Source organism: Numenius arquata, chromosome 8 (genome assembly GCF_964106895.1).
Source record: "Numenius arquata chromosome 8, bNumArq3.hap1.1, whole genome shotgun sequence".
NCBI classification, from domain to species: domain Eukaryota; kingdom Metazoa; phylum Chordata; class Aves; order Charadriiformes; family Scolopacidae; genus Numenius; species Numenius arquata.
In genome coordinates, this window is record NC_133583.1 from 33022831 (window position 1) to 33048560 (window position 25730).

Below are 25730 nucleotides of genomic sequence, written 5' to 3' on the forward strand. Positions count from 1 at the left end.
TGAGGCCAGATTCTGTTTTCCTTTTCTGATTTATACCCAGTTGAGCTGCACCATTATAAGATCATAGCGAGAGGAAAAACTATGGTTATTAGGGGAAGAAGGTGGCACTTTTCTTTAGATTAACTGATTGGTAGTTAAAAACAGACTTGCTGTGAAAGCTACTGGCTGTGGCAAGTCCCTTCCCTGCAGCAGAAGACTGTATGGAGGAGACTTCTGTCTAGCATACTAGTAGTCAGAAGTGGCTACTTAAGCTTTGTGTTTAAACCAAAGACCCGTAGTGTCAATCACCTGCCCACCCAACACAGATGGGTGTTGGCTGACTGAGAGCAGTTCCTTGACACCTGCAAGAATGGCTTTGGACATCTCTGCTTTTGAAATTTTTCTCCTTCCTTGGGCTGGGCTGGGCTGAGCTGACTAATGTCCTGTGCTGTGCCTGAGGCAAGAGGTTGCATGGACTGTTCCCCATCAAGCCTGGGCCATGTGGGAGATAAGGACCTCCAGGGATGCACCATCCTTCCTTCCTCCTTGCACTGAGCATGTCTTTTACTCAGACAAAAAGGGGAGATGAGCTTGTCTGGTATCTTTGTTCTTCTACTCAGCGCTAGCAGAGACTGGATGCAGATGACTTGTCAAAGGAGCACATGATACGGAGCTCCTGGTCCTGCTTTCTGCTCTCCAAGGCCCAGTAAGGTCTGTAACATCCCCAGGCTGCCCATCTCCTGTAGCTTCTTTCTTTCAGACCCAGTATTTAGCAAAACTCCTCTAATAGCCTTTATGGTCTTAACCCAGTTTCCTTCAAAACTGCCATATGCTGTGAGCTTTGGGAGGGATTAAGAACATGAGAAGGCTGCTCTTTTAAATCTCATGGAAAGGAGGAAATGTGGTATTTTGAGTGCCTGCAGGCAAGGAATAGAGGAATCTCATCACTTCTGTTTTAGGGCAGAAAAAAACCTTATGCCTTTCCCAAATTTAAGACTGCCTCCTTCAGCAAGCATTTTTCCTAATCAGAGAAAATGTGAGGGAAGTCTCACTTGCTGTTTTGTTGTCGTATTGGGTGATGCTCTGAGATGCTTCTAAAACTTGTGAAGAAACGAGACAACATAGAGGATGATGAACTCCAAAGAAGAACCAGATGCTGCAGAGATGGAGTTGAGCTTCCTGCTGAGTAATGGCTTCCCTCTGTATCAGCATTAGATCTGTCCCAGCTGTTAGGAGACTTTTGCAGGGTAGTGAGCCAGCCTGGTGCTGTCTTCTGGACTCTGTTGTGGCATGTGATGGGAATTAATATTTAATTTGGGAGTTAAAACACCTGATACTAGGGATGGCCCTTCAGACTGGACAAGATAAGACAGATTTCAGATGCTGGATCAGAGACAGCCTCCTAGCAGGCACGCTGGGGAGTTGGTGATCCTGGAGTTAGGCTTTAAGGGTCTACACGTGATAGGCTCAACCTTTTCAGGATTTGTAGAGCAGTGCTCCTATGGGCTCCCATGGAGCGGGGCTGTCTTTCCGGATGGCTCAGTGCTAATGTGTGCTGGTCCTTAGTCCAGATCAGCTCGTGAGGCTCTGGTCTCTGCCACCTGAGTGAAGTCCTGGCTGGATCAAGATAGGAAGCAGTGCCCTGTGGCCAGAATGCCTCCATCTGGGTGAGAAAGAAGAGTCTGTCTCTGTAGCTATGGGTAGACTTCATGCAATGAAGCTGAAGTACCAGATGGTGGGCATTTCTTACATATGTGTAGAGAGCCTGTGCACAGTGCAGAAACAGATAATAACTGTAAGTATTTTTTCACTGGAACACCTGATCTTTGATCCTGTGGATTTTGGAGCCCTGTGCAGGGAGGGTTGCATCACAGCACTAGGGTAATGAGGGGGAAGGATGCTTTCTCCTGCTTTGGAGGACTACAATATGTGTTTATTCTGCATTAGAGAGTGCCTGAGAGCCTTTGTTGCAAGCTGTGGTTGAAGGACAAAGTGCAGTGATGGAAACAATTCTGAGAAGCAGGATCCAGAGGTCAATTAGTGAATGGGCAGGGATAAGAAAATGGAGGTTGAAAAAGAGTCAAAGATATTTACAGCCTGTATGGCCTTCCCTCTCCTTGTGCTTTATTTTTAATGGCTTGCTGCTTTTACCTCTCTTTGTTTAATGAATATGTTGCTGAGTTATTGGAAGCACAAACTGCATCCAAAAGCAGGACACTCAGGGTTTATTATATTCATATAACTCAAAAACAGCCAAATTGATTTTTTTTTTTTTTTCTTTTCCTCCTTCTCCACCTCATCTTTAAATCTTGCAGTGGGTTTAGTGGTAGTGACAGGTGTGAGACTGACAGCACTGGGGATGGAAAAGCTGTGTTTAGGTAATGGCCTCAGCCATGAGTGGGGAGAACACCCTCTCCTCCTCACCTGATGCTTGCTTTGCCTCCAACCATGCCTCCTTGTGGCTTGGGGCAGATGCAGTCCTTGGCTGCCTGCTTGATATTCTGGTTTCCTGCTGGAATGGCTTTGAGAAGCTAGGCCTCTCTTTTTCATCCAGTTAACAGCATGGCTTCATACCAGTGTGATCACCTGCTCTCCTATGACCCAGGAGTGGAGGTAGTAGACATCCTCAGTCATTGCAGCACAGTGAACTTGCAGCTCTGCAAAGGCTGTTGGACCTGGAGCCCATAGGGTGGCTTCAGCTCCCCTTGTTGCAGGAGATGAGTAGCTTGTGGGAAGAAACACATGAAACGGTTGTTATGGGTAGTCTTTTTGTCTAAGCATCTCTGGGAGTGTCCGCTGATTGTCAGGCTCAGTCCAGGTAATCCTTTCTGTATAGGGGCAGAGGAGTCTATTTGGTGTTTTCTGCCCTCTTTAGGGCAGCCTGCATAAACCTGTAGTCTGCCCCTTGGTAGCACAGAGGTGAACATGGTGGCAGAGTGTAGGGCAGTTCTTGGAGCCACACTAGCTGCTGGACCCTGGGACTTTGTCCTGAAGGTACTCCACTTGTCTGATGGGAGTGTAGCACCAGTGGGCTTCAGAGGCATCCCTGCCCTGTCCTCCCAGGATGGAAAAGGGGTAGAAGAGGAAACCCGGGGGAGTGTAGGGAGATCTCTGCTCCTGGAGAGAAATAAGGGACCCCACCCTCAGTATGAAACGGCAAGAGGTTTTCATCTCAGCCCTGGTTAACGAGGGCATTTTGATCTACAATTGTTGACTGCAGAAAGAGCCTCCCTGATAAAGGGGGAAGGGATGTCCTGGGGGAGAGGGTCGCTGAATATGCATGGCCCCGGGTCTCTTTGTTTAGCTGATATCTGACTATATTTATTCTTCTAGATTACACATTCTGACTGCGGAACAAAGGGCTGGCAGGAGCTGCTCTCTTGTGCTTAATAATTTGAGCGAATTTACATTTCAATGCAGCCCTGTGCCACTTCCCACCCCCCATGGAAAGAGCAGAATTTCCCTGTTGCGGGGTGGGGGGAAAAGAAACTCCCACCCCAGTGGCCAGGCTGGGAGATTTATTGATATTCCTCTCTGAATTTATTCCTTGTGAATCCTGAACGTGTGTGCCCACCTGCCTGATGCAATGTTTTCTTCCCTGCCACCCTACTCCATGAATTGCTCAGATAACACTCTTTGCCCCACCTCCCTGCTGAGCACTGTGATTCATCGTCAAGTAATTAACCATCAGCAGTACAGAAAGTACCTGGCTAGGCTGAAGTGTGAAAACACATCTACACCTAATGGGAACTGGACGGAAGATTTCCAGTTTGAGTGACACCGAGGGAACTGCAAAGTGACAAAAAGACAGAGTTGGCTGTTGCCAGAACTCCCCAAACATGCTCTGGTTTCTATGTAATGTCCTTTTCACTCTACTTTGGGGTCTGAAAGTGCAAAAAATCGTTTGCTGAGTCAGAGTTAGAGACATGGGGGGTCTAGAGGTGGCAGTTTCTCACTTGTCTGTCTGACCAGGCTTGGATCCCTGCCTGCAGCGAATGGTTTGACCGCAGGGCTTGTCTCTTGTTTCAGATGAATTTTTCCCTGTGCTGCATCCACAAGCTTATCTACAACTATGGTTTTGTGTCCCTGCATAGGATCCTGAGCCTTGTGTGGACAAGCATCCCATGCTAGCTGCCACCCAACGCTTACTGAGCCACAGTCACAGAATCACAGAATGATATGGGGTTGGAAGGGACCTCTGGAGATCATCTAGTCCAACCCCCCTGCCAAAGCAGGTCCACCTAGAGCAGGTTGTACAGGAACATGTTCAGGTGGGTTTTGAATGTGTCCAGAGACTCCACCACCTCTGGGCAGCCTGTTCCAGTGCTCTGCCCCCCTCAGAGTAAGGAAGTTCCTCCTCAAGTCCTGCAGTTTAATGTTAGGACAGCTGTGTGCTTTGTCTCTTGCCCACCTGATGATAACCTCACAGGGACAGGGACTTTGTATGCTGATATCCCCACCATGCTGCACTGTATTTGAGACTCTCCGCTACTGCTCTGCATCAGCCCATTATAATAAATGTTCAATTATAACAACAGATCATCATTGCTGTTGCAGAAGACATCTCTGCTCGTCTCGAGCCACTTCGGAGATGGGTTGTGAGCCCGTGTTGTGGTTTAACCGCAGACAGCAACTAAGCCTCATGCAGTCACTCCCTCACCCCTCCAGATGGCATGGGGAAGAGAATCAGTAAAAGTGAGAAAAAACTTGTGGGTTGAGATAAAGACAGTTTAATAGGTAAAGTAAAAGCAGCATGTACAAGCAAAGCAAAACAAAACAAGGAATTGATTTACTGCTTCTCTTCGGCAGTTAGGTGTTCAGCCATCTCCAGGAAAGGTGGCTCCATCACGTGTAACGGTTACTTGGGAAGACAAATGCCATAACTCTGAATGTGTGTTGTCCCGTCGTTCCCTTCCTCCCCCTCCCTCACCCCCTTCTTTCTTCTTCCCCCATGTTTATAAGCTGAGCACAACATCCTGTAGTATGGAATATTCCTTTGGTCAGTCGGCGTAAGCTGTTCCGTCTGTGTCTCCTCCCAGCTTCTTGTGCACCCTCCCAGACTGCTTGCTGACGGGGCAGTGTGAGGAGCAAAAACAACCAAAACCACCAGTTCGCTATCACACTATTCCCATGCCAAATCCAAAAAACAGTACTCTGACAGCTGCTAGTAAGAAAGTTAACTCTATCCCAACTGAAACTGCAACAGCCCATGAGCACAGGACTTCGCTGGATGAGATCTGTGTGTTGGGTGGATCGAGTAATACTGTTCTCCCATTTGATCCTCTTCTCTCTAGTGCCACGTTGTATTCACAATTTGCAAAATTAGATGGACCCTCGCTGTTCTTGAGGCTGAAGGACTAGGACGTGATGGAAGAGGCAGCCTCAGACATCCCCAAGTCCAGCAGCAGCTTCTTCCATAACCTTGTTGCATCTGCAGTGGCTCTTTGGGCAGCCAAGGGACAGGTACTTTTGTTCTGAATCCTTGTCTTGCTATATTTTTCCCTTTGAGTCTGAAGACCTGTGGGCAGCGTGAGGGAGATGCAAGTTCTTGAGCAGAGCTGCAGCGTGCCTCCATGTACAAGGGAAGCCCACTTCTAGCTAGCTCCAAATGTGTGACCAGTGGCCTTTAACACTTTCAGTTCAGGCTTTCATTCCAACCTGAACTGCAGAAGAACTTGGAAATGGGTTTTATTGCCAAGTTTTACCATTCCTATGTACACTAGTGTGTGTCAAGCTCTCTGTGGATGTGGTTCCTAATGTTGTTCGAGTAACAAGGCTGAATTCTTACATCTGTAGAAAGAAGTGCAATGATCCTAACTTAAGGACTTGTCCTGCTTATGAAGTAAGAGCTTGTGTGTGATGCTGCTTTTCTTGTCACTAAACTTTCTAGGTGAAGTTGTTCAGCATTGCAAAATGCAGGATGTAATGGCCAAGGAACATGGGCAGAACCAGGACCTTGCACTGTGTCCCACTTGAGCACAATAGAAGGAATTTTCTGCTCTGCAGAGCTTCAGTCTAAAGGGTGAAGCAGTGGGTGGCTGTTAGAAATTGTCTGAAACACCTGCTGGAACAGGTAACTATGTTTATTTTAATGCATAAATGTATGCATTCATTATTTTTATTCATTTTGCATTGTGTACGTGCATAAATGTGGAAACATACATATGTATGTTCCATATCACACACACATACACAATCTGTAATATACATGAACACAATGCAGCATTAAATCAGGGGGTTTCGCTTCTCCTAATTACCTAATTATATTGATTTTTACATTCTGTACGTCTTGGTTTTATCTGAACTTTACAGAAGGTGTAAGCAATACACATCTTGTCACATCCCATTTTCACACTAGCGCTGTTGCTGTATGAACCATTGCTAGAAATAAAACACGACTAGAATAGTCAGCCATCTGTCTGGAAAGCACATGCGGTCCCAGATGGCAGTTTCTCTCCCGCTCGCTGGTAGCAAAGTCCTCTGTCTGAGGAACACAGCAGAAACGTGTAACAATTCAGCGGGGATATGTATAATGTGCAGCCCTCCCCCAGGCTGGGGCCGAGGGCCCTCCAGCAAGGGAAGAGGAGGGAAACTTTGAGCACTGAGCCCATCCCGAAGGGGGGCAGGTGTTCACCTCCTGCTGAGCAGAGAGATCAGCATCCAGAGCTGTCTAACTCCACAGCAACCCCCTCTGCCCCTCAGCTCCGTATGAATGAGGTACCTCATCCCATCTTTATGCGTGAATATTCCTTTGCAAGGTTGTGGTGGGGAGCAGGCAAGAAGAGAGTAAGCAAGACCTTGGCGGGTAAAGCTGGGGGGGAGATGAAAGCCCGTGGAACTTCTTCTCTCTGGTATTGCAGGACTATTTGTTAGTAGCTACTGGAGACCTGGGTGCTCGGTTTCCAGACAGCTTGGCCACCAAGAACTGACGCTTGCCTACCTCAGAGGTCCCCAAACTACCTTCACAACCTGTCTCCTCAATCAAGGGGTTGCTTGGTATTGTTCAGAGCAATTGCAGTGTAGCACGGTTGCCTGCTCTGAGTTGGTGCCACTTATGAAAAGACAGCATGGGAATGTCTTTCCTGCCAATGGAGGTCAATGGGTGATGAAGCACCTCTAGTTAGCAAAGCGTGGTCATCTATGCTGGACTCAGCCTCCAAGGGGTTGCTTTCACTGATCAAAATGAGCAGAAAAAGCCCAAGAATGTGAAAATCACCAAAGTGTGGGAGTGACTCAGTAAGAATGCAGCTTCATCGTCCCTTGAACTCTTCGCCCCTTCATGCAGTTTTGAATCTGGCCTGCGGGAGGGATAAAGGATAACAGAACAGATTTCTACAGAACTGAGGAATATGGAAAAAATCATCACAAAAAGAATGACAGCACTCCAAGCCTTTGGGAGAGGAACCCAAAACCTCTTGGCTGTGGCTTTCACTCCAGCCTTTAGAAGAGCTGAACAGTGGTCCTGTGAAACAATGCTAAATTTCCTTATGTCCTGATCATTTTGCCTTGCAAAAACATCTTCTTCGTGGGTTCCAGCTTTCAGGAATATCCTTCAAGCCTGTCTCCGTTCCCAGAAAAGTCTTTGCACCATATACTGACTTTTTAACCTCATGATACCTGTCCCCATCCGCTGTTTATCTTCTGGGAGACTTCTGGATGTGGTTTACTGCGGAAGTTGGCATGAGTCCTTTTGTACAGGGCAAATCTGCTGTGTGGGCTCTGTTTTGGGCTCTGTGTGGGCTCAGCACAGTTTTGCTTCAAAACCTGTCCTATGCTGGGGTGTTCTCTCTCTGGAGGTCAACCAGCTCCGTTCGCTCTCCGTGCCGAGCGAGTGGTGGTGGTCACTGTGGTGGTGCAGCAGTGATGGTGTCTGCAGGGCGTGTAACGAGTGATGTGCTCCTCTATTGCAGGGCTTCCCTCTACAGGGCCTTTACAAGAGCACCGGAGATGTCCACCCCGTGCAGCCACAGAAGACCGCAGCCACCCAAGCTGCCAGTTCCCAGCTATCTCCTTTGCACTCACATGGTCAGGAGGAAAGACAGAATGCATCAAGAAAAGGTCCTGCTGAGAACGAGCAAAGGGTCAGATTGTTTTGGAGGCAGGAGAAAAACAACCACTCCTTCCTTCCTCTCGGAAACGATTTTGCCTTGGTCCAGCCTTTGCAAAATGGAATTAAAAAGCCTTGCTGAGTGTTGGGAGCTGGCGGGACCACGACCCAGCCAATTCATCATAATGGGAGCCTGGTATGTAATAAGCAGGTAATAAATGCGCTAAGTGTCCACCTTTAACTTGCCTGCGTGCCTCCCCACAGAGGCAGACCCTGGGCTGCAGCTGCTGATGGGGAGACGTTACCCTGCCCGATAAGCAGATGATGTCAGAGCTGCTGGAGCGATAGCTGTCTGGCTTTTCTCTCCCAGCCACGGGCACGGCAGGGGGGAGCACAAGCCCTGCAGGGCAAGGTGCGGGGTGGTGGAAGCAGGTTAGGGCATGAAAGCCTCATCTGGTGTAAACCAGCCCTCCAGGCAGTGGGGTCTGTCTGATTTCTACAAGTCATGCAGCAGGTTTTGGGAACGGGCAGTGTTTCACTTTGTCGTAAAAAAAACTTTGCGTGTTTGGTTGAGGTGCTAAAATTGTGATCTTTCCAGTTTTGTTTTAAGCGCGTGAGGTGATGGACAAAGGACAACTAGAGGGGGGGACGCTTAGGAAGTACAAGATGTTGAGCAGAGAAGCTTAGGGTTGATGCTCCCTGTGCTCTGAGAAGACAGCTGTGGGACACGCAGCTTATGGTATGACCAAGGGCCCAGGAGGACCTGGGCTTAGGTATGGGGTCAGAGAAGCTCAAGGGAAGAGACTTTGACCCAGAGAATTGCCCATCCCACCTCCCCTGCTGTGCCTCAGTGCATGGCTGTTCTGGCTGTGGACTTGGGTGAGGAGAAGTGATCCTGCAGGTGACAAGTCCAGAGGAACAGATTCTTAAAGAATTATAGAACGATATGAGGTTGGAAGGGACCTCTGGAGATCATCTAGTCTAACCCCCTGCCAGAGCAGGTCCACCTAGAGCAGGTTGCATAGGAACGTGTCCAGGTGGGTTTTGAATGTGTCCAGGGACAGAGACTCCACCACCTCTCTGGGCAGCCTGATCCAGTGCTCTGCCCCCTCCAAAGTAAAGAAGTTCCTCCTCATGTTTAGATGGAACTTCCTATGTTCAAGTTTGTGCCTGTTACCTCTTGTCCTGTCACTGGGCACCACTGAAAAAAGACTGGCCCCATCCTCTTGACACCCACCCTTTAAGTATTTAAGGGCATTGATCAGATCCCTCCTCAGTCTTCTCCAGACGACTCCTCTAACTTCAGGGAAACCCAGGTCCCAAGTGGCAGTCAGTGGGGACACATGGGACCCCTAAGGGCATTTTACAGTAGCAGGGACGGGGCCGCAAGAGCGGTCTCTCCAGTGGGACTGCGACTAACCCTGTCTGGAGGAGGATGTAGGAAGGGCAGGAAACGAAGGACCCCTTTGATCCTCTAAGTGAGAAGCACCTTCTGGGATCTAAGCTCTGGGACCACCCACCACCTGTGGTTGACAGCTCCCTGGGCTGTCAGTCTTCTGTCCTTGCTGGGGCTCTTCCTGGGGCATCCACCAGCACGTGGGGGATGCTGCTCTCCCTCTGCCCGTCCAGGCCTCAAGCGGCCACTGCCAAGGGGGTTGTTATCGCAGGGCCCTGCTCGGCAAGGCAGGGAAGTCCGTCCCTATTTGTCACCGAGCGTCGGGGCCTTGGAGGTGAATCAGATGCACTGTATTAATAGATCTAATCATTGCAAGCCTTGGTCGTGCCGTATGTAGCAATCTGTTTCCTGGCTGACAGCATTGCTCGCTGCTGGCAGGAGGGAGAGAGATGGAGGACGAAGCATCGCCCGTCCGCAGCTCGGCGGGGCAGGACCTTGAAGGTGGCTTGAAGGGAGCTGCTTCTCACCTGCTGGGTGGGTGAAATTCTGGTCTCACGCTCCCTGATGGCAAATCCGCCGACAGGAGCGGATCACGGCCAGGGAGGCTTTGTTTTTTGGAGAACTTCCCGTGCTTTCAGGACAGGGTTTTCTCTTTTTTTCTGGGGGACCCTTGAAAAGGAGCTCTGCTTCTCCTCTCAGCTTGTTGGCAGCCCCTTATTTTGTGTTCATCTTCCTTGCTAGCACTGGTGGTTGGTGCCACTGCTGGCTGGTGTTTCAGACCAGCCTGAGATCAATAGGGGAGCACTTGCTAGCATCATATTAATTAAGTCTTATGCTGAGAGCCCTTGTGCTATTGATTGTAACAGTTACTTCAGCTGGAATTTGGGAAGCACTTACTTGAAGTCTAAAAAATGAGAGGAAAGCAGAACACTTGGTGATTGGATTGACTTCATTTCCACTGGATTACGCTGTAATAATTGCCTATGTCCAGCCTGCTTTCATTACTTGTCCCTCTAATAAAAGTACCAGGAATGCTTTCAGATTTCAATATGCAGGATTACAGGGCTTGCTGGAGCAAGCACCAGAGTACACTGGACAGGAGCAATATGAGGGACTTTATCTTAATAACTGGCAGAAGATACCCACTCACCCGGCTGTCTGCCCCATTCACATCCTTTTCTTTGCTTTCCTTCCTCTAAAAAAAGGAAACAAAAATGCCAATTACTGACTGAGAACATGAATTTTTCATTGACCTCCTGTAATTCCCCACAAAGCTGAGGAGCCTGGAAGGTAATGAAATGAGATTTCTCCAAAGAACAAATGAATGAGAGAAGATGACTGCCTGAACCGAAAGCCTGGTGAGATGAGGGCATTGTCAAGGGCCTGTATTTGGGGTGAGGGAAGGACAGAGATGCTCTGGGGTCACGAGGGATAGGAAGGGGTGGCTAAGGCTCATCACACTTCATTGCTTTTCCTCCCAGCCCAGGGGTGGCCCTCTCTCTAAGCAACTGCTGAGACTGTGGGGTGGTGTGGGATCCCCTGAAGGGTTGGGGCAACCTTAGTGTGAGTGTGCAGGGCTGCTGTTGGTTTGTTGTTTTGGTTTTCTTTTCTTTTTCTTTTTCTTTTTTTTTTTTTTTTTTCCCCTGATGTACAGCCTTTCAGTATCACTCTTGGTGTGGGGCAAACTATCTCGAGTGCACCCAGGCTGAGGGTGCTTTGGCTGTCAAATGTCTTGGCTTGTTTTGCAGAGTTCTTAGTGGAGGGGCCCTGCTTGCTCATGGCTCCACACTTGCCGGGGTCCTGCCACCATGCTGGGGCTTTCTAGGACTTTTGTTGTTTTTAATATGCTGCTTTAAAATAACCCAGCAAAACCTGCTCTCTAACTCATTTATTATTTTTCATAAAGGCTTGCCCCCCTCCCCCCCCCTTTTTTTTTTTTTTTTTAAGGATGCTGTCAAATTGCACTTCTTAAGATTCATGGTGGATCTCCTCTGCCTGACTCTATTACCCAATTTAAATACACAACAGCAAGAGGGGTTGAATGCCACTATGTTAACACAGTGCCAGAGACCTCCGTGAGGTTGTTTGTTAAAAGCAAATTGTACCTGTTAAGGGGCTGGGAAGGGGAGCACAGCTGCTGTTAACTGCTTTACCAAATTGACTCTGACTCATTCGTTTCAAATGAAAATTGAAATGCTTTTGACTTCTTCTTTTTCTTCTTTTTTTTTTTCATCCTTCCAGTGGCAAATTTGCTTTACTTAACGCTAAGTGGGGATCATTTCTTGTGATTACTGAAAAATGCATCATAACTTTTGATTACGCTGCTATTAAGGATGCAGAATGGCAATTTCTGCTGCTTGCAGAGAGGGAGAGAGAAGAAACGCTGCTGGAAGAGCTGGTGTAACCCTTTGCTATGCTGAGTGCTGCAGAGAAGGTGTAACTGCTGCTGGTCTGGGGCTGCAGGCTGGTGAGGCAGGACCTAGGGGTTGAATTCAGGCTGGCTACAAGTGAGCATGAACGCATGTGACCTCAGAGGGATGAAGTGAGGGCTGGAGCATCACGGAACTGCCACGGCTTCCCAGAAGTTTACCTTTTGCAGGGGCTAATGATCCTCTCTTTAAATGGGAACACCTTGGGAAGATGGGCTGATGTTTGGAAGAAGGGAACATTTTGGGGGATGGAGAGGGAATGTCCCTAGCAGCAGGATAAAGGGCGCACATTCCAGGCTTGTAGAGACCCCCTCAGTGGGATGGAAGTTTCTGGCAAGGGGGTTCTGAATCACAGTAGGGGAATGAGGCGAATGATGTAGACAGTCTAGGAGATGCAGCAGGAGAGGGATTGTGGAGGGCCCAAGAACTTTGCCTCCCATGCTGAGGAAACTGAAGCAGGGAAAAGAAGGTGGGAGGATGAATTGCTTTACATTGCATTGTGTTTTTCATGCAGAGATTTCTTGAGTTTAGGAAGCACCTGCTCTGCCATAGGGAACGTTTGCCCTCCCATGGATGTGAAGATCCCCAGGGTCTGAGTGGAGCACAGGGAGATGATGGAGTATCTGAAATGCTTTGTGTTGGAACCGGTCAGCCCTGCTCCTGGGGAAGCTGGGCTGCAGAGCAGCAGCAAAGGCTTGACCTCAAGATAAGTGCCAGCAAAGCCTTCCAAGAGGAAACAGCCTCAGGTTGTGCCAGGGGAGGTTTAGATTGGATATTAGGAAAAATTTTTACACTGAAAGGGTTATTAAGCATTGGAACAGGCTGCCCAGGGAAGTGGTTGAGTCACCATCCCTGGTGGTATTTAAAAGATGGGTAGACATAGTGCTTAGAGATATGGTTTAGTGATGGTTTTTGTCAGTGTTAGGTTGATGGTTGGACTTGATGATCTGAAAGGTCCTTTCCAACCTCTGCAATTCTATGAAGCCTACGAGCATACGGAAGGTAATTCCCACTTGGATCGAGAAAACACCCTGGACCACTGCAGAGAGCCCTTTCCTGGCTTAGGAAAGGTGTAATCAATGTTTTACTCCTGCTCCTCAGTATGATGGGCTATAAGCAGAGCATGTGTGGACTGGTGTAAACCTGCGCGTGTCCAGCGTTGCACAGGGTTTAGACAGTTCCTGACTTGGGAGCTGAAGAAAGGATGGGGGGTGCTGATTTTGCACTGTCAGCCTACAGACACCCCATCAGAGGGGCCACTAGCTTGGAGGCAGGGAGTTTGGGTGGCTGATTGCTTAGATACTTACTCATTGTAGTTCCCACCCAGGGGGTCTTGCTTTATTATTTTTACTGCCTCTTCTGTAGCTCTCCTAGGGCGCTACCTGCCCTCTGTGGCTGCCTTAGACGTGTTTTTTCCACTGGGAACTACGTTTCCCAGAGTTCCTACTCTTAAAGGACTGGAGCGCTGACACGGGCAGAGCTGGGCAGCCTCTGATGAGACAGAGCGAGAACAAGAAATGCTGGAAGTGAGGCTGCACGTAATTAAATAATAAGCACAGAAGAGCAGCCATAGCGGGCATTTGCAACAGGTTTGGAAGATAAGGCTCTCTTAAGAATAAGGGAAGGAACCCTTTCTTTCTGCTGCAGTCCTTGTTGCTCTGGGGAATGCTGTGGCCAGCAGCAAACAGCTGGTTCTGCCTCATGCCTTGGCACAGCAGAGTTGTTAGTGGGAGTGAAAGCACAGGCTGAGTTACAGAGGCTGTGTTTGAGGCAAACACAGTGAGGCGCTCGGCACGCTCAGGAAGAGGTTTCTGCCCTGGCAATACTCGCCTGTGAGCCTCCTAAAAACAGGAGCAGTGCTTTGCTGATACCGCGAGGCTGGAAAAGTTAAAGATTTATCGAGGACAGAAATGCGTGGAATGATCGGATGCAGAGATCCATCTGCAGAAGCTACAAAGGAAGAAATGTAACAGCTACCAGTATTGATGAGACAGCCAGTGCTCTCCACGGAGAATTGTGATTTCTGCTTTGTTTTCTTCCTCTCCGTGCACCAAACTGAGCTAGGTAGCAGAACAGACTTGGCTGGTCTACCCAGCGAAATCTGGTTACAGGAAGGGGCTTGCTTAGAAAGCATTGGCAGCTGTGTTAATTGGATTTCTTGCCTATAAAGCTCTTGGGGGATCATACCTTTACCAGCTCACCACTGAGCCCATCTCCAGTTGGAGAGGACCAAAAGGAGTTCTCGCAGCCCACCCACCAGCCACCTCAGACACGGACAAGTAGGGGATGGCATTGTCCTGGGAAAATGGGGACCCTCACGCCAGAGGCTGTGGCTTGGCAATACACCGAAGGTCAACCAGTCTGAGCGTTCCCAAAATTATACACATGCATGCATACTCATAGATATACACATATATATATGTGTGTGTGTGTATATATATAAAATACATATATATATTTTTTGCTGGCAGCTGAGATAAAAGGGATATAATGAAAATGTAAACGAAAAACTTTACACCAGGCATGGCCTGACAGAGGGAAGATTGATATCCCATGATGCTTTGTCTTGATGAGACAATGAAAAATAACCACCACGGCAGCTGTGTCAATATCAGACTTGGTAATGCACCACTAGCTGTGGGTTTTTATTTAATCCGCTTTGCTTTAAGATGATAACGGTTGTTACTTTTCAATGCCTGTCTGTCAGCACCCTGGCATTGCAATATTCCTCCGCAGCTTTGCGAGCGGGTTTCATTTATTTTAAAATACCATTTCACACACTGCTGACTTTTAACAGTGTTCCATGTGAGTTTGGGAGATTGAATAGTGACAGAAACAACACTTTTTATGAGAATACAGAATATTAAAAATGGGGCACAATATACAGATGGCAGTTTTCACTACAGCTTGTTTTTTTCCCCCCAACCTGCTTCTGCTACTCAGCTTCCCACTGAATGCATTTGTAGTAACACCATAAATGTCACTTTCGCTGACTGCCTTTTGGCATTTTATTTAAATGGGAATCCGGCTCTCGCTGCCGCTGCATTGAGCTCGTGTTTTGCAGCAGTGCCACTGTGCACGGTCCTCTTGCATCCAGTGCATTTTCCATCAGCTGGGATCCGGGCGCTGCCAAAATAGCAACCCCAGCTGTGGCGGTGTGTTGGTGTGTACGTCTGCGTGTATACACCTGTGTATCTCTGGGAGGACTGGGAAGGTCACTGAAAGCCATCCAAGAGTGTTTTCTGCTCGGTGGAATACTTTTCTTTCTGCTTGGCTTCTCGAAGACTCTCATCTTGCCAGCAAAATGCAAAATCATTTGCTGCTGCGATGGCACCAAGAGGCAGATGATATCTGGAGTTAGTAACTCTTGATTTTTAACTCCTGGGGCTCTTTTGGCTTCTTTCTGCCTAAAACCTGGCTGTTTGCTTTAGCTTAGTTGCTGTGGTGTTGAAGGAGCCCTGTCCCCTCCAGATTTCCTGGGGCAAATAACAGTAAAGGCTTCCGAGATGGTGATATAGTCACACGGTAAATCCCTCTGCGGGCTTGGTTGGTGCTCCTATAGCCATGTAGGTCTCAAAGGTTTGGCGTATGAAGAACCATGATGGGTGACAGTCCTTGGCACTCCTGATCTGTTTCCTGTCACAGGGCTGGAGACAGCTGCTGGTCTGTAAGTGCTATCCTGGGCAGACCATACAGATTGAAAAGCACCAGGGAAGGGGGTAAACTGAAGACTTGTTTTGATTTTGTCCCTCAAAACATTTGTGTCTCAGGGAAGCTGGAGATGACCAGCTTCCTCCTGAAGCATCCCTCCTCATTGGGATACACAAGTATTTTGGTGGTTTTTACCCCATCGTAGCTGCTGAGGGAAGAGAGTGTGAACTGCTGCTTGTGTCCTGGATGCGATGGTTCACCTTGCTGACCTGAACCAGCTCTGTTCTCTCCCTTTCCTGACCGCTAGCTTTTTGGGCTGTGATTCCATAAACACAGGAGGACTCTACACTCGGCATTGTACGTATTCTCCATCAGCACACAATTCCTTCAGCGTGGGGAGGAAAAGCGGGTGTAAAACTTATCCTTGTATTTCTTGCCCTTGTTCCCACTGCCAACAGCCCTGTTGATAGTCTGCTCCCTGTGATAACTCACTGTCCTCTCTAAACACAGCTGCGGGAGGGATGGGTTGCACTCCTGTCTTCATCTTCTGATTTTACAAGACAGCGACGTTTTTTTGAAGACATGTAATTGCCTGGTTCCCCCTGTTCTTTGCATACCTTTGGAAACGTCTAAGCTTCTGCACATCTGGGCTGGAACGGTTTGGCTGAGTTGTAGGGAATGATTGTGGCTGAGCCAGGAATCCTGCAGCCTGATGGACAGAAAAATGTTTTTGTTTGAAAATGGAAATATTTATTTTGCTTAACATGGGAAGTAAGATCATGTAAAAAAAATATTTGGGGTCTTTATTTGTCATTTTGAGGTGATGGCTGGTTGTATGGAAGTATTTCTTTGTTTCCTACTCATGTACCTTGTAAAGGTCCTTGAAGCCACCAAATGCTTCATAAAGTTGTTTTAGTGTTTTGGAAAATGATAGATGTAGGGTTATTACTTTCATCTCTGTAAAATGCTTTTATTTTAATCTTAGAGCTGGAGGTTCATTGTACAGGTATACAAGGACATTATATAAAGTATAATGACCTGAAACAAAGCTGTTCCCTCCTCCCTGTAATATTTTTGCTGTTACATATTCTGTTACTGCGGGACTAAGTGCACCTGCATACCTTGAGCCCTTCTGGGAGGCTGGAAATTTGTCCTTTTCTATTCCACTGGGACAAAGCTGCTATTTCTGGCTTTGTAGGTTGCAACGGCATCAGACTCACAAGTGGTGATATTTTAATGTACATACAGCTGTTTTCCAGTGCAGGCTGAATCTTCTCCCCTCTTGGCCCCAAGGGAGCACGTAGCAGGGGGTGGGAGGAGCAGGATGAGCCATTACTGAACAGGTTGACTTTTTAAAGAAAATGTGAGCTGTTTGAAAATGCTCCTACATGTGCAATGTTCCAGGCAATCCTGGGAGATGGATGAGCAGTGAGAGTGCAGGTGAGGGCAGGCAGAGGCACGGAAGAAAATGTTGCTTTCGTGTCTCTGTCCCAACAGGAATAATTTCCACATAAATAGCACCTATCTGTTATTTAACACTTAAATCATCAAAGTGTCCATCAGCGAGGGGCTCTTTTGTGCTTGGTGCTCCACAAATATAAAAGTGTGTGAATGGGAAAGCGTGGGGATGGTTTATGGCTCTGCTTTTAGGGCAAGGAGATGGTGCAGGTGACCTCTTCAGAGCTCTTTTATCCCATTATCTATTCATCATCTATTATAACTCTTCCTTGTTGCACAGAGTTTATCCTGCGTTTCATCAGGTAGGAGCCTGGCGCACACAAATCAGATCTATGGTCTGGTTTCCTGGAGTTAACTTAGGGAAGCTAAACTTTCCTCCTGGTGTCGAAGTAAAAATCACTCAACTACCCTTGTGTACGTGTTGGCGTTGTGTAAGTCAATAGTAACGCTCTACTTGCGTGATCCATCAGAAAAAAAAAAAAACACAAACAAAAAAAAAAAAACAAACAACCAAAAAAGAGTGTACCTTTAGCTGGATCCTTTCTGGGTTCTTGGACACAAGGCAAGATGGATAGGAAAACAGTCTTCATTATAAGACTGATGTCAGCTTTGCATGTTTTGGCCCTACTCTAGCATTTCCTAAAAATGTTGCTTTCCTGTTTCCCAGAGCTCCAGTGTTTGCATAGTGCAAAAGGTTGCCAGCGTTAATTTAGTGGTTCCCCAGCCTTACCTGGCATGGCTGTGCCAGAAGATACCGCTGAACTCCAGCATAGCACGTGTAGTGTATGACTTGCTCCTCACAGCTCAGCAAAGCAGCTCCTTGAATGAGCAGAATGGATTAATTAATCTGAGATAAAGGAGGTTCCTTAACATCCCCTTCCCTCTGAACTTTTGTTTTCTGTGGGGCTGGGCAGTGACACCTCACGTGAAAGAAATGCAAAAGTGTGCTGGATGAGGGGATGTTGTTAAGGCTGGGTGAATTATAGTGACATAGGAATCGCAGGTGACATCTGTGTCTCAACTGTGCACCTAAGGAGTGTGTTTTGCTAGTGATGGATGGCATGCCTCATTTGCCCTAGAAGCCTGTCTCTTAGCTCACGGTGTGGCATTTTTTGAGCATTGGGGAAGCAGGAGGAGCACCGGATAACAGGATTTTCTAGGACCAAGTGGAAGGGATGCTAAGGCATTTCCCAGTTTGAGCTCTCTCCATCTGTAGGTGTATCTTACCTGTGTGAGGTGGTTATAAGGGCTTCCCTGTATCTTGCAGATGAACACAGTTTTGCTGTGTTTTGCTTGTCATGCAAAGGCCCTATTTCATCCCTGAGGATGCTTATTCTCCTTGGAGGAGCTATGGCAAGTAGCAGAGGAGTTTGTCCTTTTTCTAACACAGAACTATTGGGGTTAGGGTGTGAGGTTGAGATTTCTGAAAGTGGGGCTCAGCATGCCTTTCTGCCTGAACTACTGGGTTTGTGGGTACAGGATAACCCTGACAAGCTTCGTTAGGCATTTCTGGCACCTATCTGACAAACATCATGCCTCATGCAGCATTCTGGCTGCCCAGCTACTTCTGCTTATCCATTCCAGCCCCTTTGGCATATAGAGTCTCATGGGTTATCTTCCACAAATACAGCCCAAGACCATTTAGAGGTCCCAAGCTGTGTAGTGACAGTGTCTGCCTGGGCGGCAGCAGCAGGGATAGCCAGAAACCTCTGTACAGAAGAGCCAGCTGCAGGTGTGCAGCCGCACTGATGGACTCCAACTTTTGAGGGGCAATCAGAGGACACTTCAACTTTCTGTGGCCCTGCCCTTCCCTTCCCTTCCCTTCCCTTCCCTTCCCTTCCCTTCCCTTCCCTTCCCTTCCCTTCCCTTCCCTTCCCTTCCCTTCCCTTCCCTTCCCTTCCCTTCCCTTCCCTTCCCTTCCCTTCCCTTCCCTTCCCTTCCCTTCCCTTCCCTTCCCTTCCCTTCCCTTCCCTTCCCTTCCCTTCCCTTCCCTTCCCTTCCCTTCCCTTCCCTTCCCTTCCCTTCCCTTCCCTTCCCTTCCCTTCCCTTCCCTTCCCTTCCCTTCCCTTCCCTTCCCTTCCCTTCCCTTCCCTTCCCTTCCCTTCCCTTCCCTTCCCTTCCCTTCCCTTCCCTTCCCTTCCCTTCCCTTCCCTTCCCTTCCCTTCCCTTCCCTTCCCTTCCCTTCCCTTCCCTTCCCTTCCCTTCCCTTCCCTTCCCTTCCCTTCCCTTCCCTTCCCTTCCCTTCCCTTCCCTTCCCTTCCCTTCCCTTCCCTTCCCTTCCCTTCCCTTCCCTTCCCTTCCCTTCCCTTCCCTTCCCTTCCCTTCCCTTCCCTTCCCTTCCCTTCCCTTCCCTTCCCTTCCCTTCCCTTCCCTTCCCTTCCCTTCCCTTCCCTTCCCTTCCCTTCCCTTCCCTTCCCTTCCCTTCCCTTCCCTTCCCTTCCCTTCCCTTCCCTTCCCTTCCCTTCCCTTCCCTTCCCTTCCCTTCCCTTCCCCACACTGAGCCAATTCACCATTGCTTCCAAGGACTTAGATTTGTGTCTCCACTAGGTGGGAGAAAGGACTCACATTCAAACTTAGTGTTCGTAACGTTAGCATAATGCTCTTGTGTTTCCAGTGGCTGAGCTGGTGGCCGACTCCCTGTGTGCCTGTGTTCATTGTGTCTAGGGCAGACGGGCATTGCATCTTCTCTATCATACCACCTAACCACACTAACTCTTTTTGTTCTTCTTTCTCAGTTGGAAATCGCTCGTGCCTGCTGCTGATCTGCTGTGTGCTCCAGGGCATGGCACAGTTGACTGGTCTACAAGTCTATCTATATGCCCTGTTGAGACTCGTTCTTGCTATCTCTTGGAGAAGAAGACTTCATCCAAGGAGCAGCAGCATTGGAGTTTAGAGAACCTCAGAAGGAAGTGAGTAGGTCCCAATTGTGCTTGTGATGACAGCATGGTCTGGTGTGTTGGCCTTGGTCTCTACTGTGTCACACTGACACCGAGTCTTCTCAGAGTGATATTAATATCTGCTTTTTTTTTTTTTTTTGAAGATGATGATGAAACTCCTACTGGCTGAGGTGGATGTAGATAGGCTCTCAGGGCAGTAGACTTGGATGTAACTACCCTCCACTAACTTGGGTGGTGAGGTAATGTCTGGGGAGATGGAGTAGTATGTGGAAGAATGTCCCCTGTGATTACTCAGAGCTGCAGGGGCCAGAAGGTCAATTCAGTATGCACATAGGAGTGGATCTAGGATGGGATGTGATTCTTTCCAGACCCAAGATGGGACCTGTTCTGGGATTTCTAGGGCAGGAGGTGACAATTTAATTCCAGGCCTGGCGCTGCAGTTGCTGATTTTCCATCTCTCCTTCACTTATACCCCCTAATTTTGCTTGGGCTGTGTAGACTATTAGTTGCCAAGCCTTGTGCAAGAGTAACAGAGTTGTGAGGAGAACACTGAGTGAATTGTGGGTGGTCAGTGAGTTGGACGGGTGGGATTAACCTTTCTCCTGCAGTTTCCATGCATGTTGTTTGCAAGGTGAAAGAATGGGAGGCAACTGTGCAACAGCCCCCCAGCCCTGAAGGGCTGGCAGATCACCTGCGCTGTGGTCCCTCCACCACATCTCACCCCTCCAACATCCCATAGCACACTTCACACTGACTGTCACAACTATAACGTGTGAACAGAGACAAACTGCGAGGGTCCCGAGCTGTGTGCAGGGGTTACTAGCTCTCAGCGCAGAGCACTGAGTACCACTGGGAGTTTCCGGCACTTCCATCTTCTGTTGCAATACCATTGTTGTTATGGATAGCAATATCCGTACCTGGTAACTCTTTCGTGGCAGTTGCTGTTTCAGAGGCTATTAAGCTTGCAGATGAACAGTTCTTTGTCTAAGTTACCGCCTAGTCTTTCAAATGACAATATCTTTAGAGCTATACCCATCTGGAGTCTGAGTCAAAATCGGATTCGCTTTCTGTTAAAACTGCAGATTTGGAGAATTACACTGTGTCAGCAGGGGAGGGGAGAGAGATTTTTGGTAAGATGATGAAGGAGATGTGGGTACGAAATGGCAGCATTAAATCTTTGTCAGGGGATCTTAGGAAGGATAATGTCTTGCTACACAAAAAAAACCCCGAAACAGAGATAATGGACATCTATATGAAAGCAAATGATATGTAATTTTTGAGCATGCTGGAATTTTCCCTGGGTAATGGACTCCTTGTTCAGATGTCATCTTTTAAGTTCATTAGCTTTGTTCCACCCTCCGCTTGGTATTGTAATATATATTCTAAAACACTGGTTGCATTTTGTTTCTATCCCCGTGTTTCAAAATATTGGCTGGGACAGCTTTAGTTACCCTTGTATTATCTCTTGCTTGAGATCTGAGTTTTAATATGATTTGGAGGATGAAATACATGTTCACGTATTTTCCGTGCTGCTCACTGTAGAGCAAGGAAATTACTAACTTGACACCTTCCGTTTGTCTCTAGGTTTTTGGTTGTGCGATGCTCCCTGCCAAATGGGAGTGAGTTATAGACGGGAACTGTTGGGTTTTTAATCTTTGGTGCTGTATGTTATGGCCAGAGTTTTCAAGGGGCTCTGATGCTGTATTTCTGATGAGAGTTTTGCTGTTCAAGTAGGGTTGTGCTGGAGAAATACACCCCCCGTGTTCCTTTGTGGTTTATTTTTCTAGCTTGATTATGTTCTGATTACTTTAAAAAAAAAAAAAGTATATCTCCCAAAATACTAGGTTTTATACTCCCACTTGATCTCCTCATCACTCATGAGTCCTGTTTTTTCTCATTGTATTTTTGTCATCTATTTTAATTTCTATTAATGTGAAAAATTTCTAAATGGTATAGCAAGCTCTTGTCTTTTTTTTTTTTCCTTACGTGCCTCTATTTGTATTGGAAGACAACTTGTAAAATGTAGTGCAAAAATACCCTCATATTTTCTGGTTATGCTATATCTGTCTTTTGCTGTGGTGACCCTCTGACCAAATAATATCCTCAGTCACTTAGATACCCTCTCACTATAACCATTAGGTTAAGTGCTGAGGACAATATGTATATACTGTACCTTAAGTTTCTAATCACAGTGGCAGAGTTTAGATTGGTACTATCTTTTTTTTAATGACAAGCAATTCAGTTTCTTGGATGAGGTAGTTAATTGGTTCTTTATTGTCTATAGACTCAGCAAAGCTTTTTTTTTTACTTTTTGTTTGTGAAAACCTCTTATCCTCTACTTTTAGTATTATCTTTTTTTTTGAAAAAAAAGTCTACAAAATGCATTTTTTTGTGGGGATTTTGATCTAAAAATCATTTTTCCAGTGCAATGAAAAATCCCAATGAAGTAAACAAATCAAACTCCAGCTGACTCTAAGTCCTCAGGTGAGGAGAGGGGCCTTTGGGGGTTATGTGGGGGAGTGAAATTTAAGGAAAATTCCATTTGAGACTTTCCATTTGTTTTTCTGCTGGTTTCAAGGACTTCACAGCCACAGAGATTAGAAACTTATAATTATCCTTTAGCACAATTATTATGATTCTCATGTGATCACTTGCCACCAGCAGCTGAAGCTTGGAAAAAAGCTCCTCAAATATTTTAAGACAAGGAAATCATTGGCCTGGGGTGCCAGGTGAGTAAGAGGCCTGGGACGTTTGTATACATGGAGTAACTGCAAAGCAAGCTGTTTCATACTAAAATATGAACTAGAGAGTCACGCTGTGTACTTAGATGTGGGGTATGGTGTGTTGGTTGTCTAAGAAAAAAATCTTGTAAGCAGAGGGACCTGCAGTCAGATGAGCTCAACTTGATCTAATGTTCCCGCAGAGCTGTGGAACTGAGGGCAGGCATGGACATGCTGGTTAGTGGGCATGATCCCAGTTTAATACCCGAACACCAGCCTTGTAACTGGAGGTTGCCAAAAAATCACTCTGATTTTCTTTGGGTGGTGGTGGGGGGGGGGTTCCAAGTGCTGAAGTGCCCGTTTGATTGAGAAGGTGACGCTGGGGACACTGATTCGTTATGGACTGCCGAGGGCAGGAAATGCCGGGGCTGCACTTTCACCTTTTGGAGTCGAGGTTGTTTTCCTTTCTAATCAAATTGAAGCCATCCAGGTCTACTCCGAGCTGCGGGCTCCAGCCTTGAGAGACTTATTCCTTGTGGGTCGCTAATTTCAGGGAGGAAGGAGGCCTGGCATCTCTCTCCTGGGATATATGGTGGAAAGGTCATGTGCAAAACAGGGAGAAATATATTTGTTTCTTCTGCCAGGTAGCCATTTGATGTGTAAGCACTCCTGTGGTCAGTTAGCATGGGTGTTGCTGATGGTGAATCTAGCACTTTGAAGTCTGTTGCTGTATTAACTTTTTGGAGAGAGTTGCACATATGGGTTTGGGTTCCTGCAAACACAGAAGCCACGGTGAAAATATGGTGAGTTCTCAAAAAAAAAAAATTAATTCAAGCTCTGAAAGAACTTAGTTTGCTAAGAGTCTAAGTATTGGTGCTGGGGATGTAATGAGTCCTCGCCACTCAATGAGTTTGTCTTAGGACTTGTTGATAAAGTTGTGTTAGAATAAAGTGACAATGGAATTGGTGTAATACAGGGAAAAATCACTGCATGGTGTTATTTTACAAAAAAATAGTGTAGGATGAAGTGTATTGTAAAGCAGCAGCGTCCTGGGGCAGGTTTCAAGTAGGACAGTGTGTGAGGGGAAGAGGCAGGGGAAGAAACCTTGGAGGGGGCCAAAAGTGTTAGCAGGAGCCTCCCTAGCTGGGCTGCCTGCAGGAGTGGAGCTGCTTGATCATCCTTGTACCCTGGCCTGGCCCTAACATGCAGGGGAGCCTGATGTCCTCCCACACTGTTGGAGAAGTGTCCCTGTCGCTGTGGGCAGGTCTGAGCCTCACAAGAGAGCAGCTATGACATGCAGAGGACCTGCCTTCCAGCCTGACTGCTTCCTATGTGGTCTCTGTAGGAACTTCTCTTTGCATATGTAAGCCCGAGGTAGAGAAGCTGGTTTGCAGTCATTCTTAGCCCCACAGGGAGCTATGAACACTTATGTTAGCTGTGCTTACAGCACGTTATTCCTTAGCTCTGCACTTACACAGCACCACTAAGCACCTGCTAATGCTCCGGAGGATTTTTAACCATGCATAGCTTGATTAAATACAAACTGAGCCAGATATGCAAGGGAAATGCAGCTGTAGTCACACAAAGTCTGCAGGCCTGTAGCTAGATGTAGGTGACCGTTAAGTGTATGTTTGGTATCCAAACTAGCTCCTGGTGATAACGTCACATTTGCTACCTGTGATTGTCATTGTTGGAACTAGGTAGGGCAAATGCTCCTTCCAGGCATCAAACATTTTCTTGCTGCTTCACAGAGATTAAACGAAAGCAAGGGATGTGTTTCCTGATCACAGGCAAGTCCCTCTGATTTACAGCCATGTGGGCAAGAGCAGAGCCACTTGCACTTGGAGAGCAATTTATAGAAGGAGCACAAGGACAATGAAGCAGCTCTGGACTCTACAAGGCGCCTCCCTTGCACTCTGTTCACACTGGGATGTGCTCCCATAGCTACTGTGTAAGTTGTTTGAAAATCCTCCTGGCTTTGTTGAGGCTTAGGACCAGGTGTATGCAAGGGCTGGTGGCCCCAGGCTCACAGGGAAAGGGTTATTTCACTGGAAATGCTCAGATGGTGGGTTCAGCCTGCCCCCTGGGCTCTGCTGAGATGGCAGGTACTGGTGAGGCTGGGCTGGGGATGTGCGTCCCTGGGAAAAGGCCATCTGAATTGCATGTGAGGGCCAAGGCAAGAGAAGAGCGTCGTTCTAAGTAAATTGTCAGCCGCCTTTCTGTGTGTCCTCCCCTCGCTCCCGCTTTCTCCTCACCGACATATCAGCGATGTTTATTAAGAGATGACAAGTCTATCAGGCCTCATAAGCAGCTTTTCACAAGGAGGAGATCTTATATCCAGAGAGCATCATCAATCTTGTCTCTGCTCTGCTCTTCTGAGCAGCTGATAGCGAACAAGGCTCATCCTCTTCCCCCCTCCTTCCCACCCCTTCCCCTCTCCTCCCTTCCACCAACCCTCTGCAGCACAGCGGGAGCCAGCAGAAGAGAGATTTGATTTGCATAAAGTGTTTCTGGTGAAGGGAGAGAAGAAGCAGAGAGAAACCCAGCTTCTTGCTAAGAAATGCCGCGCTGCTCTGGGAAGGCATCCCCCTCTGCCTGGACTGGAGGTGGTCCAAGGATGCACAGTGAAATGCACCCCGATCTGCTGCCCAGGCAGCACGCAGCTGAAGGCTGGTTAATTATGGGGGGATCAGCACCGAGCGGGGTCAGTGCATAGATAGAGACTAGAAAATCCCCCTCCCTAGCGGAGGCTGATGCTGTACCAGTGGGGGCAAGGTGTAGGAACGAGGTTGAGATCCAGGTGTGCCCTTGTGAGCGTGTATCACTGTGGGCCAAGGAAGGGCCGTGCAGACCTGTTACGGTACACCTCTACAGCTCGGCAATCTCTGCTGGCAGCTGTGGCTGTTAAATAGGAGCATGGGCTGGAAAAGGGTATCCTCTGCAGGACAAATGGGTAGGGCAGATGTGCTGTCCTTTAGTATGCAAGAGGGAAGGGGCAAATCCAGGAAATAATGTGCAAGGGGTCAGAAATCCCATCTCAGAGCAGGAATCATCACTCTTGCTTCTATTTTACAAAATTCATCCTGTCTTATAAATAACTTTTTTTTTGCATGTTCTCCACATGTGACACTTAGGGTGAGCTGACATGTTGGA